Genomic DNA, 16,047 nt, shown 5'->3' with positions numbered 1-16,047 from the left:
TAATATAACTTTGTGTGGATGTAACCTTGTGAGATTTTGACAGCATTTTTATGTGACAACTTCTCTTTTTAGATAAATGCAGAGTTTAAGCGCATTACCACCATGCCACTGCAGTCCAGATTACTCTCGCAGATAGATGTGCTATCTGACAAACTAATAAAGGTCTTCAAAAGGCGCGGAGGACAAATAGGAAGAAGACTTCAGAACATTCTGGAGCCCACGGCCCAGGTAAGAAAAAAATTAATTTGTGTATACACTTTAGGGAAAATAATAATTTAAACAAAATGCTGCTTGTCACTCTATGCCAGGAGTATGTTGAAAATCACCTGGGATTTTCACAATTTACCATGGGTGCGGTTTTTTTTGTTGTTTTTTTTAACCTGCATTAGAGCTATGTGTGGAGTTCATAGTTGAACACCTCTCTATGCTCTGACAGTATTCTGCTTCTTTGCATGGAGATTTCACTTCATGCATTACCTTTGTAAGCATTCTGAGGACTCAAGTCACATGCTGTAATGAATCCATTTTTGTTCACCTAATGTTTTAATGTTAACATTTTTTGGAATAGTGACACAGACCCTCAGAGGTCCTTAGGGACATTTATTGTTTTTTGCATTTTTAATTTTAAACCATTTTCACTGTGTTGAGTGGAATATAGCCAAATTTGTCAAAGAATTTTCTTTTTAATTATATTTTATAATTGTGGTGTAAATTCATTGAATTAGCCTAAAATGGCTAAGCTACAGAAATGCATCCACCTTAGTCCCTTTGGACAAAAATGTCCCCATTGAAAACCATTATAAACGCTATTTTTTACCCCTAATTTATATTAACATTAACAAATGCAATTCTGGACTTAAGGGTTTTTCTGGGTAGTGGGGGGCTTAAATTTATAATTTTTTATTTGACCAGTAGGTGGCGCCATTTTTTCACATTTAAAGCGTGCATCACTTTTCACCCTTTTTGCAATGGCTTATGCGTCACTTTTAATGCTGGATAATTGCAGGTGTGCTTTTTTTTAAAAAAAAATAAAGGTCTTTTTGCCTAGAAAAAGAAAAAACTAATATGTCTGTGTCTTTTTCTAACTTTATAAAGAGTATTTCTATGTCTGAAGTCAGAAGTCTTTTCTCTCTGAAGTCCACACTTCAATATAAACAAATCAGACTTTTTCTTTTCTTCAAGCTCTGGTTGTTTACACAGGTGCACTCCAGCAGAGGTTATAAGAATAAACTTTAGCGGGGGTGGGTAGGCATTTTAGCGATGGCAGGCCGTTACAACACGCAAGAAGTTATCGACATCCTAATGCACTCTGATAGCGAGGATCTCCCCTCGCCACCGGCCGAGGAAGACTCCTCATCACCCGCCACCCTTTCCGGGGATGACACGGATAATACCTCCGTGCACACGGATCAGCTGGAGTCCTCCTCTTCCTCTTCCTCTGACAGCGAAGAGGAGACGCACGACGAAGCAGGATGGACCACGAAAAACGGGAAGCTTGTTTGGTCCCCCACGAATGAAGAGACGCTGCGCTACTTGCCAGCAGCCACGGGGCTAATTCCCGGACCTACACACTACGCCGTCGCCCGGATAAGTGACCCGATCTCGAGCTTTATGTTGTTATGACTAACCAACACGGCAGACGGACACTGGACGCCTGGCGGGATTTGGATGCGGACGAAATCCGGGCTTATGTGGGGCTCATCGTTTTGGCCGGAGTTTACCGGTCAAAACATGAATCTACCGTCAGCCTGTGGAGCGAAAAATCGGGACGCAGCATTTTCCGGGCAACGATGTCACACAAACGGTTTCGTCAGATCTCCAGGGCAATGAGATTTGACGACAAGCTCTCCCGACCAAGACGCCAAGATGACAGGTTGGCTGCATTCCGCCAGGTATGGGACCTCTGGACTTCACGCCTGAGCATGCTGTTCAACCCCGACCGCAACCTCACTGTAGACGAGCAGCTGGTCCCCTTCAAAGGCAGGTGCCGCTTTAGGCAGTACATGCCGAAAAAACCAGCCAAATATGGCATCAAAATTTGGGCAGCATGTGATGCGAAAACTTCATACGCCTGGCGGCTACAGGTGTATACGGGGAAAGCAGCTGGCTGTCCACCCGAAGTCAACCAGGGGATGAGAGTTGTGCTGCAAATGACCGAGGGGCTCCAGGGTCACGTTATCACTTGTGATAATTTTTTCACCTCGTATGCACTGGCGGAGGAACTGCTGAAAAGGAAACTGGCACTTGTGGGCACGATTCACCAGAATAAGCCCGAGATTCCACCTGCTTTGCGCCAGGCAAGAGGAAGGGAGATTTATTCATCCACCTTTGCCTTTTCAAAGAAGCACACGCTGGTCTCGTACATTCCACGACGGGGCAAGAATGTGCTCCTGCTCAGCACGAAGCATCGCAGTCCGGACGTCACCGACGAAGAGAAAAGCAAGCCCGTGATCATTGAGGATTATAACCGATATAAAGGAGGTGTAGACAACCTGGATAAGGTGGGTGTCATTACGCATCAGTTGCGCACAGTTTATTAATTCTTGCTATATGTATTATTATTATTATTATTATTATTATTATTATTATTATTATTATTATATTCTTGTGTAAAATATACATAGGTTTTATGTTTTCGTTTTTTGTTGTTTTTTTTTTTGTTAGGTTGTTGGCACGTACACATGCAGGAGGAGGACAAATCGCTGGCCAATGGCCCTGTTCCACAACATGGTAGACGTGTCACTGTATAACGCCTATGTGCTGTGGATATCAGTGGATCCATCTTGGGAGCAGCAGAAATCCCACAGGAGGAGGCTTTACATTGAAGAGGTGGGCGAAAGTTTGGTCAAGCCACATATGATCAAAAGAGGGCGCCTTCCCCGCACACCAGCCGCTGCAGAAATGGTTACAGCTGAGCGGGCTGCTGCCGCAGGCCCGTCTGTATCGACAGAAAGCAGCAGGGATAGGAAGCAGTGCGAGTTTTGCTGTGACAGAAGACGAAGAATTGGGAACACCTGCTACAAATGTGGGAGGTTTATCTGCAGAGACCACAGCCAGTTTATCTGCGGCCTCTGCTCCAGCTGAGCAGGACTTTTTCACCCAGCCACACACCCCTCTCTCTCCCTCGTTCTCTCATACATTTCCCCATTCCCAACAACAGGTTCTGGTTCATCTTTGGAAAATAAATGGTTATCTGTTTCAAACTGATCTTGTATTTTTATTTACATCACGTTTATTTTATTTTAGAAGGCAACAAGGTAAAACGTATTTATGGGCAAGAGTGAAAAACATGATGTATGATCACATTATATTTACTGTGGTCCTGCAAAAAAAAAATAATGGCAGGTCAAAATGAATGTTGGTGCCAATCTTTTGTCCATCTAAAGGCCTAATTATAATAACAATCAAATATTACTTCAAATGTTATTTTTGGAAAATATTGAGTTTTTTTTGTTTTTTGGGGCTAAAAAAAAAAAGTGCGCTCATGAAGTAAAACTGGGATTTAAAGGGTTAAAACAACGAAAATATAATTAAAACTTTACATGAATATTTCAGGGAGAAGTAGTTTTAAAAGACTGACCAATTTAAAGTGGAAAAAAAAAAAATTAATACATAATATTTTTATTGCACTTTTTGGGGAATGGACATTTATGTCCATTAGGGACCAAGGTGGATGCATTTTTTAAGGATCTCCAAGGGATAAAATAAGATTTGGTATAATGTTCTTTAACCAGTGTTCTGTTTAATTAAAATTTTGGAATTCTGCATTTTCTAGGCCACAGATGAAGCCATTATCCAACGATTTAATAAGGAAACAACCATGGGAATTTACATCATAAAGTCATAAGCCAGCACTGGTAAAGTTGCAGTACATAGTGAAACTTATTTTTCTGGCACTTTTCAACTTGGGGCCTTTATTACTGCAGTTTTCACTTTTCAAGCCATGGCTCTTTAAAAAAAAAAAAAAAAAAAAAAAAAAAAAATTCAAACTTTGAATGTCCATTTTTCTCAATGGAAATGGTGCCTTGCACCAATTTCACCAGTTTGCAATTTTTTTTCCCAAGGTGCACCACTACAAACAGATTGCATCGTCTAGTATTAGAGATTGTGATGTTTAATGATAGAAGCAAGCCAATACACAGCAAATTCAAAAGTGTTAAATGTTTTGGTGTTAATAGTCTTCTTGCAAAAGTAGAGTTAATTTTACTCTAAGTAGAGTCACATTCTTTTAATGTAACTCTGAGGTGTAAAATGATAGTAGTTAAAATCGAGTGTTAAAAATGAGTGTTTCTCTGTCAAATCTGGAGGTGTTACAATGGAAACATTAACCCTTGACCTCTTAACTCTGAACTCCTAGAGGGGTTATGACACCAACAGAGTAAATTCACAGACTCCGCCCCCAGCACGGCTCCAATCGAAGCTGAAGTGAAGCCATTTCAGAACATTTTGCTCTACATATTTGAGTTGTTTGCCATGCTTGGTAAGTCATTTTTTCAAAGATTGTTTCAATTGTTATTAGCTTTTACTTCTGTGGCTCTTTGGAGTTGAGACAAAGCTGTGTGAAAGGCATTAGCCATGTTGCTCGCTGATAGCATAACATTCTGTTTTAGCTAGCTGAAAGGTATTGTTTGCGGACAAATACCACAGCCTTGAAAAAAGCTTGCATGTGAATTTTCAGTCAAACTTTTGGTCAAATACACCTAAAACAATGTCTAGAATGTGAAATGTTAGTATAATGGTGCTACTTGAAGCCTGAAAACGATCGCCCATAAAAAATAAAATAAAAATAAAAACACGAGCAAACAGCAGTAGCAGACGTCCTGACTGGGTTCTACGTTAGCATAGATCCCTCCAGAGTTTTGTGCACACGGTTTAGGTAAAAATGAAAAAGGTTGAGGTTTTACATTTAGTTCAGTATTACCTGTTGCCTGTGTCCTTGTCTTTTGGGAAAATACTTTACACAAGTAATGGCTCAAAGAGGATTCCTTTTTTTTTTTTTTTTTTACTGTGCTGCAATTGTTTACTGGATTATTTGTGCCATTAATTAGTGTCAACTAATTTTTATTCAATCTCCACACAGGATATGCTTGTGAAGATGGAATATGGGGGAGAGCAGAAGTGCGTTGAAGTTCCACAAAGGGATGAATGAAGGACATGCATATTGTATTGAAGAAATAAGTGATGAGAATGCTGTTATTTGCATTTACCATGTCAGACCTTTTGATAAACAAAATTCTAATGAAAGTGAGAACATGTATACTGTTACATCTTTCAGAAAATGTTTTGAAATTGTGGTGCACAGTTCAGAATAAATGTTTTTCAAAAACCATTGCATCTTTTTAGTAAATGTTTATTTCCAAAAGAAATTTCTAGAAGTTCAGAACAGTAAAATTCCCGCTTTTTAGAATGAATTAGAAGATAACTCTTACGTAGTTAAACTAAAATACTCTTTGAGAGTTAATATATAAACTCTTAACACCAAGTGTTAAATTATCAACTCCAGACAGATTTGGTGTTTAACACTAAATCAGAGTTAACGTACTAACTCTCCAAAAAGAGTTAAATTAACACTCTCTGGTGTGGACCCATATAGACACTTTAATAGTGTTGAAATCAAATCCGACAGTGTTAATTTGGACATGCTGGATTTGCTGTGTACTAATCAGTTTAGGTCTCTTGGTTTTGTGCCTGTGGGTTATAATGTTATTTTAAGTCTCTTCTTTGTGTCATTTTAATAATTACACCCCTGTTGCCATATTACCTCATGGCTCTTACATTTAAAAAACTATTTTTTTACATAAGCGCGATGTCATAAGGCCCCACAATGTTGAATTCAGGTTCCAGCAGATAACTTTGAGGAATGTTGTGGAATGTTTTTCAAGAGATGCATTGTACAAATATGACTCATGTATATTTTGGAAGCCTGAATTGAAAGTCCATTGTTACAACTGTGTAGTATTTTCAAAAATACAGGTCATTGTTCAAAAATGTTTTGCTTATTTCTTTGATTGAAGAGAAAGTGTACAGTACATACAGTAAGATCAGCCTTAATTTAGTTTTATTTATTGAACACTCAATTATATATTAGATTATATATTAGAAAGTTGTTATAAAATAAAATAAGCTTACCATAAAATAATCTTGTCAATATAACACATAGTAGTCCAATACAATTAACACAAAAAGTTCATGTCTGATAAACAAGTGGTTTCTATAAATATTTGACCAGAATGAAAAACATAACATAACAAAGTCATGTTCGTGTTACCAGAAAAAATGTGTGCAGGGATAACGAAAAAAAACTAAGGTTAACCAAACAACTTAATTTCGTGCAACAGATTACAATAATTTTTTTATGTTTATCCCACTGATTATTTTTTTCAGTGTGTAGGTGAGGGAAATGGACCAAAATTGTGAGTGAGCTCCTGGAGTTCAAACTCCACAATCGCCATCCTGAGGGGTCAACCAGCAGAGAAAGATTTACAATCAAGAGAAGAGCTGAGAGCTTCAGGATAAATGGTGAGTACAAAGGATAATGTCATGTAAACTATCAGAGTGTAGTATTGTGCTTTCATGTGATCATTTGTTTTTTGGCCTTACATGCTTCATGTAGATGGAGACCTGTTTTTATATATGCAGGTGGAAGAAAAACAAAAGTGAGCACTTGGTGAAAGTGGTCTGCTCTGCCAAAGAAGCAAGAGACATTTGAGGAATTTCATTCCAGCCACTTTGGTGGACACTGATGGGAGAAGACCCACAGTGCTGTCATGGCACGCTCTTACTGGCCTGGAGGGGGACATTCAAAAATGGGTCAGCACATATTTATATATTTATTTATATTTAATTGTGTTGTGGTTTGCAGTGTTTGTGTTGTTACACTTGAAATTTGTTTAAAAGGAAAAAGCTGAAAGTTTAAACAGTTAAAAGTTGAACCGTAAATAGTTGGTTTTTGTATTATATGATTAATTTATTACATTTTATGTGGAGAGAATAAATAAAAGTATATTTACGGTGGCCCCTAGAGACAAAGCACGTACAAAACACCGGAAGTGCTCCAGGATGCACAGTTATTATTTGGTAAAACAAAAAAAAAAAAAAAAAAAAAAAAACCAAAACCACACATTAGTAATTCCTTTTGTGCATAATTTTATATTGTTGTTGATAATAAATTAAAGCAACAAAAACAACCTGAAGAGCTGGTTCGGAGCCGGTTCTCCAAAAGAGCCAGAAATCCCATCACTACTTCACAGTAATAACAAAAATCTGGGCTGGAAAAAAGCGAAAAGGTGCTGTGGTCAAAAACTGGGCCATACAAGTTATTTTCCAAAAACATTGCAGACTTGGCCGCTGGAATAGAGTTGGAAAGTGAGGAATGTAAACGTTTTCCAAATAAGTGGTCACCTTATTGGAAGGAAATGACTGTAATGTTCTTCTAGATAATAAATGCCTCGTTGACACTGGTGGGGCGGAAAAATGCTGCATTAATTATCGATTGATAACATCAGTTTGGTCCACAAAAAGGTTTCAGAAAGGAGAGTTGGCTTTGAAACTTTCTCATTTAAGACTATTCATAATTTAATTTCAAGATCTTCACTTTGTAGCTGGATCTGCTAAAGTATGATGTGAGCTGGGGCAGTCAGTGACAACAGACAGACACTGTAAGAAATCGTACAACCATGAGACTTAAATGAAATTACTAGGTGTAACACGATTTTCATTTGTTTTAGAAGATCGTGTATCTAAAAGGAGGTGCGGGTTGTCCTTGGGGCAACAAACACAAATGGAAAAGTGCAGGGACGTAACAAGGTGAGCAAAAAGGGTTAATGTTAACCACAGTCATTTCTATTAACATGAGGCTGTTGTAATGAGTGACGATCAGTAACTGTAGTACCTGTTTTGTACAGAGCTCTGGTTAGGAGGAAATGTCCAGCCATTGGTAAATGGACATGCTCAATGGTCACCCATCCTAAACAACAGGACATTACATCCTGTTGTGTCTTTGTATGCAGGGTAGGTAAAATGCTCATGGTGTTTGTACCTGAATGAACAGATTCTAATGAATAGAAAATGGTCAGCTTGCAGAACAAATTCTATCGGGGACAACGAGACGCTACCCTGTTGATGAGGAGGGGGTTGCCAGGCTCAGACTGGACATAGCTCTCCGTGTTCCAACACTCAGGTATACTCGAGAAATGGCCTTTGGGTCTCCATTTAATATATTTGTGTATATCCTCATTGTGGCATAGATTTTCAGATGAGCTTTCCCAGCTATGCTGTGCCTGTGGTGAGAGAAGTTCTGGTGCAGAAACCGATGACTGACTAAGATAACCAAATCAAAGTGGTAGCAGAAAAATTATAGTTCAGGTAATCTGCATGCCTTTGCTTCGCTCAACAGCCTGACTTTAGATGAATGACTGTGACAATCTCATTTTTCTTGCAGATTGAATGCACCTTCTGCAGAAAGTGGTACCACACACACTGTGCGTGGACTTCCCCTGTACAGAAGGAGACTACAAATGTTGTGCATGCTAAACAAACAGAAAAAATGATCCCTGCTGTCTCAGGGCTGTGTGTGTTGCGACAGAGGAAAGTAATTAATGTTAGCACTTTAAACATTGTTGAGCTGGATATGGCCGTGTTGTTTGTGTTGAGCTTATTCCTTGGTCATTTGGTGACAACAGGATACAGAGTCAGAGGGCTCTGTGTGAACCTGTGATGGCACAAGTGCTGACAATAAATTGTGCATTTTTATTTTACTGTGAGGGAGAAACAGGAAGTTGGTACATGCAAGAATGAAATGTCCCCAGTAACTAGAATAGAATAGCTCTTTAGTCACTGTGCTGGGTGTGATGACCCAGTGTTTGTGTCTTTGGTTTAATATTCTTTGAATGTTTTCATTTAAGCTCTTATTGATCGTAGTTCTCCCTCCCTCGGTGTTTCATCTTAGCCTGTGTGTCGTCCGTCTCTGTGTTTTCTGTGTCGGTCCATGTCGGCTTGTCTCCTGTGTCTCCCCGTCACTGTTAGTTACTCTTGTCTCTGTCTCCCTGTCTGCAGCGTGTCCTTGTCCGTGCCTTTCACTTTGATAGTCTTGTGTGCTTCTTCCACACCTCATTATGTGCGATTGCTCCCAGCTGTGCTACATTTGTGGCCTGCTGGAGGTTAATGGCTGTGTCCAAAGGCCTTCCATTAGGCCTCATGTCCTAATTTCCTCTCTCCCTGTGGACACTCCAGGGCCAGTGGGTGACCAAAATGAAAGGGAATCGGACACTGATGAGGAAGAGGGTCGGCCACCCACAGCAGGGAGGAAGAGAAGGGATCGGGACGACGAGCTGCTCAATCTCAAAGAGGATATGCAGCATCAAAGGGAGGCCGAGGAGAGCCGGGAGCGGATGGACTGACTCCTCCCCCATTGTGGGACGTTTAGTCTGTAAATGAGAGATGCTTTCCTTCGAATCTTTTCGTTGCATTGTGATATTTGTATTGTAAGTTAAGAGTCTTGTGGTCTCAATAAATTGATTGAAACGAACAGTAATTATCACTGAACCCATTTTATTAACATGTATGAACACAATGCTAACTCTGGGTGAATGGAAAATGAGATTCAGTACATATCAGTAACAATAAAATAAGAATATTTCTAATGCACCAACAACATTTGAAGACAGAATAAAATATTTGCAGCCATTTCTGTCATGAAGCGGCTGTGGCAGGCAGGAAGTGCCCCATTCAGAAAAGATATATATAAATCTTATAAAGTTTGTATCCGTCTTGTGTGAAACTTGTATGCAAAGCATACAAGAGTGAAAACAGATATAAGATCCCTTGAAAAATTACATAAATGAAACTTGTATGTTTTGGATACTTCCTAAAACAATATATGAAAGTGGCCACTTCCATGAGTAAATCATAAGCCTTATATGATTCACTGTATTTAGTAGGCCACATCTGATGCAAATCTTCTATAAGTTTTTTCTATTTGTTTTTCATATGGTTCAGGACACTCAGTAAACTCAAAGAGGCTGCTTTACTGCAGTTACAGGACAAAGCTCCATAAACAATGAACTTGCAAAAACAAACCAAAACTTGAAACTAAACTTTAAGAATTCTGGGACCGAGGAGCAGAGAAGGGAAACAGACAGGACGAGGGGACAACACGACACTGACAGAGAGAAACACAGCGCTCAAAAACACTGAGGGATAACGAGGGGATGGGACACAGGAGGAGAGCACAGCTGGCACTGATCACACATGACAAGACTAAGGGGAGACAAGGCCAGAGACACAGACCTGACACAAGGGACCGCCAAAGTAAAATGACAAACATAAACATGACAAAAAAGAAAAATAATTTTAAAAAACCCAGAAAACTCAAAAACATTAACAAACACAAAACATAAACATGGAGTCACCAGACACACAGGATTAAGCTGAGTGACCTGTTCCTGCACTAGGGCTGCCACAAACGATTATTTTGACAGTCGACTAATCAGATCATCATCCATTGGACGTAAAACATACAGCTTATTGCACCAGCAGCGTCTGCTCTTATATAACTATCATTAGCTTACAGCTTTAAGTGTTTAAGGTATGTGCTAACTAAAAATAAAGACAAGATGATAGTGTATTAAATTTTAATGAAATTTGCAGATTGTTTCGGTGGAGTTTAATAAACTCCTTGCTATCTAAAATATAACAGGACACCGGAGTATATTCTCGAGCATCTCACACTTCTCATAATCAGCTGTCTGCTTGACGTTTATTCAGCTGTGTAAAAACTATAACTTTAATCTCAGACAAACCGATTTACTCAGGAACAAATAAAATACTGAAAAAAGACAAACAATAACATTTTTAAGTTATCTAAGTGACTCATATATCATGTTTAACCTGAGTAGTGAAAGACTGCGGTGGGTTTGAAAAAGATTTGCTGGGAGTCCGGTGTTCTCACGGGCTCTGGTGACCCTTGACCTCCCAGCTAGCTATCGAGCTAGTGGGTAACAGACGTCTCCGAAAACGTCGGAGCGCTTTTGAAAATATGTGGTGTCTTGATAAACTGAGCAGATATTTGAGGTTTACACAGCTACATTCTTGCCTGAAATATGTTAAACATTTATTTTGTGACACAGAAAGAATAACAAGAGTAATATTAAAACTAAGTAGCTATAAAAAGCTTCAGGAGCTTACAGGAAGTCTCTGGCTGTACTGAGGCAGATGAAGGCCTGGGATCCTCTGGGTTGAAAAAAAAACGGTCCAGGACTGGGACACTCAGGTTAATCCTGCAGTATCAGCATCTCGTCTGCTTAAGGAAAAGGTGGAGAACAACATAAACAGTGGAAGAGCATGATTTCATTTATTTTAAGGGATCCAAGCATTATTCTGATTTTTAGGCTTAAGTAAAATACACTAATGCGCTGTGACTTATATTTTACACACTTCATCTGTGTAACTAAGCTTGTTGTGTTACCCGTTTCAGCTTCAGCATTTTTACTGCTGTTCTATGCACACAAATATGTTACAGGATCCAATGAATGATAAGAAATAAATAGAACATGCTCTCCTCTCAGTTTCAAGGACCTTTAGTTTATTTTATATAATATGGTGAATGTGTACGAATGACCAGCAATCATTCAGTCAGTGACATTATCCGTTAAATTAGCTAAGTAATTCCTAAATGTGTGTAGTTTAGGGTAGATTATTTTACCTGCATATGACTGGCTCTGATGAGCTTAACGTACCAAACATGTTGATCCGGTTTAGTATCTTCTCTGAAATTAAAACAGCACACAACACACGGAGCAACATTTCTCAGTCCATTTTTCAGTTTTTGCGCTTTGGCGTTAGTGAGCGGACAAAAACGGAAGGGTGGACTTGAAGCTAGAAGGCTGTCCAATTTCACAGCTGCTCAGTTTCGTCCTACCCGGCCGTCGAAGGGTCCTATGCACCAACAACATTTGAAGACAGAATAAAATATTTGCAGCCATTAAAGTGGCTGTGGCAGGCAAGCACTGCAGGACACTCAGACGGAGAAGTAAACTCAAAGAGGTTGCTTTTTTATTGCAGTTACAGGACAAAGCTCCATAAACAATAAACCTGCAAAAACAAACCAAAACTTGAACCTAAACTTTAAGAATTCTGGAGACATGAGACGAGAGACGAGGAGCAGAGAGGGAAACAGACACTGCTAGCATCATGGACAGGTTTTTGACAGGGCTCCCACACAAACGCAAAGCAGAAAATGAAACATCGCCAAATATGTTTCCAAACCAACTTCCCTCCAAGCCAAAGACTAGAAAATATGATGAAGCAAATCTTCCCTTTGGCTTCACCTGCACAAGTGCCGAGGTAGGTCTCCCCGACAGAATTAGTTTCCTCTGTGTCGGTAGCAGTGCTGGGCTGTTCAAATCATGGACAAACAGGATCCTACATTCTTGAGTTTTAGTTCACACACACACACACACACACACAAAACTAACTACTCATTAAATTTTGGAGATGTTTGCTCTTTATACAGTAACGTTACAGTGGGATACAAATAACATCAGGCTGATTCTGCCGCAGTTTGTTCCTCCTACCAAATTACGGACAAACAGCATCCCACAACTGTTTGTGGTTTTAAACCCGCTTTGCACAGACAGATTTTTCTTTTTAATGTTGAATATTATTACACAGGAGAAAAAACCCCAACTACACGTAAAATAATGACGTCATAAAGATGGTTTGTTTTTCTGTTATTTAAGGCTACGTCCACACGGGTATTTATGAAAAGTCAAGAACAGCGACCCAAAACGCCGTTTACGTGTGGATGAAAGGCCCAAATGCATAGAAAAGCTGCGTTTTCTAAAATACCCGTGTAGGTGTGTGTGGAATGAGTGTAAAAGAGTTAGATTACTTTATTGCTTCCTCTAATTGATTACAGTTTACTTTTATTTATTTAATTGTTTAAAAAAGGTTTGAGGTGTGAAATAAACTGCAAAGAGGGTTGAAAGCAATAAATGGTTGGCTGAAGGATGGGATTGTGGGAGGAGATTTTCTTGTAAAACGAAGGGGGGCCCAGCAAAAAAAAGATTGGGAACCAGTGGCACAGATCCTGGGAAGTGATCTGTGGTGACCAGCTGCTGAACCACTCCTTTATTATTGGAGATGTCTCGCTAATTTCCATCTGTTGTCGATTCAATTTGCACAACAGCAGGTGAAACTGTCAGCCAGTGTTGCTTCCTAAGTGGACAGTTTGATTTCACAGAAGTGTGATTGACTCATAGTTACGTTGTGTTGTTATACTGTTCCCTTTATTTTTTTGGAGCAGTGTATATTCAAAAGAAGAGAGGGGCAGGTTTTTCTCAGTGCACAATACTAACTGTTTACCTGCTAAACATCAGGTGCTACTAAATTAAAAAAAAAAAAGAAAAAAGAAATGCAACTCAATCACATTATGTTTCTTATATTTCTCGTACAACACTTAATATAAACATTAAGTATGATTCAAAAAGAATTAACATCACTTCCTGTAATGGAATTAAAATCCAACTTTTATTTTCAAATGCAAAAAAGTATATCAGCCAACATACTGGACACTGCTGCACAACAAACAAGCATATTGCCAGCATTGTAGCTTGTTTTATTTCATTATATTTTAAATATTATCAAATTGAAATTGTATATCTTTGTTTTGTCACCAAAAACCTCCTAAATCTAAAAACTTTTACAGGTATATTTGTGCCAGAAATGAAATGTCCACTGAAGACTGAAGCTGGTGAATCTCTACGCCTTGCATTGATCTCCTTGTGCCTTCATCTAGTTTTGGAGACATTCATTTGACCACACTCTTACATGCTCTGTGCCTACATCACCATCCCTGACAGTCGTAGCTTGGCCCATCAGAGGGTGAAATTAAGTGTGCAAAATGTGTTATTTTGCAAAGTGCTCTCTAGGGTTCCTAAATCATGTATAGCATCATTTCTTTTGAATTATTTTTAATAATCCCTTCTTCTGCTATATAAGATCCTCTCTTGGTTTTAATGGTACTTTGGATTTCCTTACTTTCTGTTGCATTCCCAATCCTAAATAGATGCTGACACAGTAACATGGAGGAGGGAGAGAAGTTGGCAAGGACTACTACAAATAAACCTAATGCCTAACAATGAAACATGTAAAATAAGAATAATAAAGATAAAAGATGAAGTAACACGTGTCTGCTTTAGTTCTTTGTTTACTCCAGACAGCATGAACACAATATGACAGGTGTGGTTGAACTGCATGAAGACTGAAGTTTCTCTTCTGGCAGGACAGGAATGTGGCCTTGTCCTGTGAGCCACCGTAAGGATGTACTTAGAGTAGAACTGGCCCGTCACCGGCCTCAGGCTCTTCACCGTTTCAAAGACAAAGCAGTCATTTAGATAGAATATTAGATATAGTTTACCTGCAACTGCACTAGTTTAGAAATGGAATTTTTTTTTATTGTTATTAGCAATTAACCATTACCATCAAGAATACAATACAATACAAAATGAACTCTCGTACAGGATAAAATTACAACAAAAATAACAGCAAGGATATAAGGGGGGGAGGGGGGTCTAGATAAAAATTCACATTCATAAAAATCAATCTAATGTCACTGTGTGTGTCTCTTCTTTTTATAAAAGCCGACTGACACTCGTCATCTAAGTGTGTTAAACATTCATTTAAACAGTTTGCATAAACGTGAGCCAATAATTTATAATCATTGCACAGAAGGGTTATGGGTCTCCAAATATCCAAAAGAAGTTTGTCTTTGTTGGGTTTTGGGATTAAACTGATGAGACCTTGTTTCGCTGATGAGATACATTCTAAGTATGTAAATAGTAAATACACCGTTAGCCCATCAATTCCTGGTGATTTACCCCTGGGCATTTGTTCAATTACAAGTTTACCCTCCATACGATCCTTCACACCTTTGTCCAATGTTCCAATAAAGCCTCTAAGACACAGGTGTCAAACTCCAGGCCTCGAGGGCCGGGGTCCTGCAGGTTTAAATGTGTCCTTGATCCAACACAGCTGATTTAAATGGCTAATTTATCTCCTCAACATGTCTTGAAGTTCTCCAGAGGCCTGGTAATGAACTAATCATGTGATTCAGGTGTGTTGACCCAGGGTGAGATCTAAAACCTGCAGGACACGGCCCTTGAGGCCTTGAATTCGACACCCCGGCTCTAAGACTTTCCAGAAACACATTCTCTGCTGAATAGTTTGACTTGTAAATGTTACTGTAAAATTGAACTATTTCCTCATTTACTTTGTCTTAGTCCTCAGTCAGACCCCTTTGATATTCAGTGATTGAATCTTCGTTTTTGCTTGTCTGTGTTTCTCTAAATTAAAGAAGCAGGAAGAGTTTTTCTCACCCTCTTCAACCCATCAGGCTCTTGAACGAACATAGGCGCCATTAGCTTTCTCTAAGAACAGTTTGCCCACTTGAGTTTGAAACTTGTTTAGATGTATTTGTTTGTCCAGTGATAAATCCTGTTTGCAGCATAACCTGTTAATTCTCTCAATGGTTTGTTGCTCCTGTCCTTTCTCTTTAGCAGTGGATTTGCTCATTTGAATTGCCATCTGTTTAACTTGGAATTTAAACCATTCCCATTTGCTCACATGTGACATCTAATTTGTCGATTTGGGCCATTAGATTTCTCACTTCAAGGCAGAAGTTGTCATTATACAGAAGGCTGTTGTTAAATTTCCAAATAAGGATGTTCCACCTTGGTTAATGAGATGGACAAGGAAATCAAACAGTGATCAGTTAGGGAGGAAGCTAAGATTTCCCACTTGGAGATGTCGTTGATCAAACTGTCAGAGATTAACCAGTAACCAATTCTGGAACCATTGTTAGATGAATGAAACCAAGTATACAGAGACACAAAAGGATTATTCAGCCTCCAATAATCACACAGACTGACTGTGTTGACCAAATTAAGAATACTTTCATCAAAACTGAGACATGAAGTCCTAGATGGAAAACGGTCTAAAGCGGGATCGGGAGCTACAGTCCCCTCCCACAATAACCTTGTCAACAAAATT

This window comes from Diplotaxodon limnothrissa, linkage group LG9 (assembly GCF_057381915.1).
Source record: "Diplotaxodon limnothrissa isolate DT_005_m linkage group LG9, D_limnothrissa_male_GT1.1, whole genome shotgun sequence".
In the NCBI taxonomy this organism is placed as follows: Eukaryota; Metazoa; Chordata; class Actinopteri; order Cichliformes; family Cichlidae; genus Diplotaxodon; species Diplotaxodon limnothrissa.
This window is presented reverse-complemented; position numbering follows the sequence as displayed.